Source organism: Pinus tabuliformis, chromosome 2_2, assembly GCF_031772625.1.
Source record: "Pinus tabuliformis cultivar Carrire ecotype Pingquan chromosome 2_2, CPIR1, whole genome shotgun sequence".
Taxonomy (NCBI): domain Eukaryota; kingdom Viridiplantae; phylum Streptophyta; class Pinopsida; order Pinales; family Pinaceae; genus Pinus; species Pinus tabuliformis.
This window is the reverse complement of record NC_142300.1, coordinates 834,659,004-834,663,386: the sequence shown is the minus strand read 5'-3', so window position 1 is coordinate 834,663,386 and position 4,383 is coordinate 834,659,004. Positions and strand designations below refer to the sequence as shown.

Here is a 4,383-nt window from a genome sequence, read left to right as displayed (position 1 = left end):
GCAATCTCCAAGCCAATACTTAGAATAATTTTACAACAAGGCATAGAACAACCTTTTACAAATTATGTGCACCTTTGCACAAAGTAGAAACGCTCACCCGAGCCACCTATTTCCCTTTGTCAAATCCTGCACACAATTATCTACATAACCTCCACCTCTTAACCTGGGTCAAAATTCCATTTCCACACAAGGGAAGAACTACACATACATCATGTGCATTCCCCCTTTACCCCTGCGCAGCTGCTTTACCCCTTTGCGCTGTTTTAGAAGTGCGAAGATTTGATGATGAAATAAGGTGCAGCCACCTCTCATTTATACGCTCCATACCTTACCATATAATCTTGGGCCGACATCTAAAATAGTATCATGAAGCCCCCACGTTACATTTTTATGGTGTCGGCTTTGGGTATACTTTATGCTCCACGTGAATGTGTATAAAACCTTCCTATGTCCCTTGTAACACATGCGTACAAGCGTGAATGACACTTAGTCATTTTTCGTGCAGCTCCTTAACGTCGCATTTTTTTGTCGCATTGTGTCGCACATCCACCGCCGCTCGTCGCAAACCCGTCGCACAATCGGTTGTTGCGCGCCCATCGTGCGCTCGTTGTGCGCTCGTGCCCAGTGGCCGTCGCACAATCACCCGGAGGCCTAACATCTCCCCTCGCAGCGGCTCCCTCGCCTCTCCCCTCACCGCAGCTCCCTTGCCTCTCCCCTCACTGCAGCTCCCCTCTCTGCAGCTCCTCTCCCCTCACTGCAGCTTCCCTTGCCGTAGCTCCACACAGCAAACCCTCAGCGCTCACTCCCTTCACGGCTCCAAATCGCATGATAATTAATACCATAATGATTGAGAAAAGTGGAGCACTGTACCGTTTGGTCTATTTTCTTTAGTCATTAAAATGCAAATAAAAAGACAACGACATCCATTATGGAGATTTCTTTGACACTATGGATTAAACAAGTGTTAAATAATATTATTTCTTCTTTATTATACCTTAAATTTCATTCTTAGATGTTTTTCTCATATATGTAATAAGTACCATGTTAGAAAATTGAAACTCCCTTTCTTCCTAACAACCCAATATTTAACATAGTCTAATATGCATATACGGTTAGGGTTTTTTCTTCTCTGAGCCTTTAATCAATATTATGGTTTGAGACGTGGGTTTTTATTGAAAGTATATATGTGAATAACCACACATATGTAAGTAATGGAGGTTCACATTCCATCCACTAAGAACCATGGTGGTGAACAAGTTAGATTAACTTGCCAGATGGATAACCTTTGCAAAGAAACTTTAACTAAGGTGATATTAACAATTTTGGAAAGCTTAGAGTTTTTAGACTAATGTTAAGGGACCAAGTGATATGCTTACCAATTTCTAACAAAAATAGAAATCAATTAATGCCTCAAAATGGTTCTAGAAGGCTCGAGATCCCAAATCTACAAAATGGGACTTGTCGCTAAAATAGGCCCTTTAAGCCAATTCTTCCAATTTTTCTACCTAAAATTTATTAAGATCATGTAAAATTATATAATGTTCCATTTAGGAATGTAACCCCCATTTATAGAGGCCTTTTGTTTCTAAATTCTTTCACTTAATGAGGTGAGGAAAATTTTCCTCTACCTTGTCCCTAGAGTACCATTTTATGTAATGCCCCTCAATAATAATAATAAAATAAACAAATAATAAATAATAATAATAAAATAATAAATAATATAATATAATATTAAAATACAAGAAAATAAATAATAAACAATAGATTAAAAAATAATAATAGTAAATAAATAATAATAATAATAAATAACTAATACTAAAGTTGTAAATATATATAAATAGAAATAAAACAAGAAAGCAGTAAAAATGAGTAAAGCTTTCAAAAAGTAAAAACAAAAGAAATAAAACAAGAAAAAGTTGCATGTGGACACATGGAGTGTGTGCATGTGGTTCCCCTTCCAATGTTTGCTCTATTTAATAGATGGTGAGGAAGATGAGAGGCATTCCATCATTCCATGATTCTATCATCCATTCTTTTGGGAGAATAGTGTTATGAGACAAAAGATACCTTGACAGTAGTATGTTGATTGAGGGATCGAGGGTGGCCAGTTGTAGCAAGATCTTGTGTAATTGAACCTACGGTTGGGTGGATAGTCATCCCCAAGACATTGTTGTAGTTACCAGAATTCAACTAGTGTTCCCTAGGTAAGCTGTCTCTACTCATATTTTTGAAATTGATGTTAATTAGTTGATAAATTGCGTGTTGATTATAAATCACATGATTAATCTAATTAATTACATGTTTTTATTTGGGCGCTATTACATATGGTATAAGAGGCTAGGTTCAATTGTTAAGACATATAGAGATTTTAATGTAGAAAACTTCGATCTAAATGATTTAACAAAAAAATAAAAATTTATAGTCACATTCTAATGATTCTATCCACTTCAAAAAAAAATTGACTGCCACTTCAAATTATTAAGACTTACAGACATTTTAATGTAGAAAACTTCGATTTTAATGATTTAACAAAAAAGTAAAAAATACAGTCACATGTTCTATCCACTTCAAAAAAAAAACAAAAATTGACTGCCGCTCCAAATGGTATATTTTGATCGCTGTGAATCGGTCTGGAACATCAAGTGATGTCCAACTTCTCGGAAGGGATCACCCAATATGTGAAAAGATTGAAGTCAAAGATGGCGATATACAACGCTGTGCCAGCGTATGGATATTATCAGAATATGTAATCTAACAAGCTTTCGTAGAATAATCATCCACTGGAATTCATTTTCGAGTGGGAAAAATACTGCAAGCAGCTAAGTATCCACACGGCACTATATACGAATTACTCCACCAGAAATGGTTGTCCCGAGGAAAACGAATCGTGGATTAAGCGGCCAGACTGGGTCTCCCAGAAGGTACCCACTACCCATGTCGGAGGCACCCACACATCCGTATGTATCCGACATGGGGATGTAGAGGCTTGTGTGGACCTAGGTATTCATGTCCAACTTTCCATGAAGCGACAACCAGTGTGCGCTCATTATGGGTGTCCACACTCATTCCCTTTTATCGATATTTTCGCACCCCAGGGCGAGGTTAGGTTTACACCTAAAAAGTATTTTGGGGTTTCAATGAGAAAGCACCAGGTGGGGACTAGTAGTATAAATTTTTCAATCGGGAATAGGAGTATCCGCAGTTAGTTTTGATTTTAGATTAGTTTCCTGGTGAGAACTAAAAATTCGAGTTTTATTGAGGGAATAACTAGATCGTAATCTTCAAGCCCACGAAATCCATTGGCCTCTTGGGTGGGCTTCGTAAAACGCTGATTCGTTGGGTTGGGGTTCTTGAATTTGAGAGGGGCATTTGACGTTCATAGGTTTATTGACCTGAGTTTCGAAGTATTCTCAAGAAATTTCGATTTCCTGGAGATGTCTTCTGCATATTGGTGTTACCAGTGTCGTTGTTCTGTTAGATTGGCTCGAGGAGAGCAGATTGTTTGCCTACCTGTAATGAGGGTTTTCTTGAAGAAATCAATGGGCCGGACAGATCTGGTGCTGTGGACAGGGAAAGGGAAAGGGAAAGGGAGAGACAGTTTTCTCCCACGCATCACCTTCTGGGTACCATATCTACTTTGTCGGGCACATTGAAGGGCGTGGGGATTCGAGGGAAATGGATGTGCGAAGGAGGAGCAGCAGGTATGGGCGTGAGAGAATGCCGTTCAATCCCATGATTATTCTTCGAGGGCCGGGTAGTAATTCAAATGGAGAAGAAAATGGGAGTATTCGAGGTTTATTTTGACAATGGATCTGGAATAGGGTTGAGGCGTTTGCCCGCCCATCTGACTGATTAATTGATGGGCCCTGGCCTCGATCGGCTTATCGAGTAGCATTACGCAGAACGATGGCGGGCACTGTGGACGGTCTCCGGCTTCAAGAAGCGCTGTGGAGGCGATGCCCGCGATCGAAATCGTTCAGAAGCATCTGGGCAATGATTTGCACTGTGCGGTTTGTAAGGACCCCTTTGAGATCGGCTGACAGGCTAGGGAAATGCCCTGCAATTAGTATATCATGGATATCTCCTGCTTTATATCTGATAGACATCATTCCGAAATTACAGCTTTGGAAAAACTTCAGACTGTTTTGTTTCATAGCAGTGAAATCAATTTTCTTTTTTCACAATAAACCTCATATTATATATACTTGTACATTGAATTTATTAAACTTATTATAAAAAACAAATTTTGATATGCTTAATTAAGTGACTTTAATTTTATGATATGTTGGAAAAGTTTTGAATGATTATATAATAATATATATTGTATTTTTATCATGTAATATATTATGAATGTAATTTATGATTTATTACATATATATTTTT

At 38.3% G+C, this 4,383-nt stretch overlaps 1 pseudogene; it reads left to right on the top strand.

The window, feature by feature from the left end:
* Positions 1-3,383: 3,383 nt before the first annotated feature.
* LOC149195560 (E3 ubiquitin-protein ligase RDUF2-like) lies at positions 3,384-4,067 on the top strand (annotated as a pseudogene).
* The last annotated feature ends 316 nt before the right edge of the window (positions 4,068-4,383 follow it).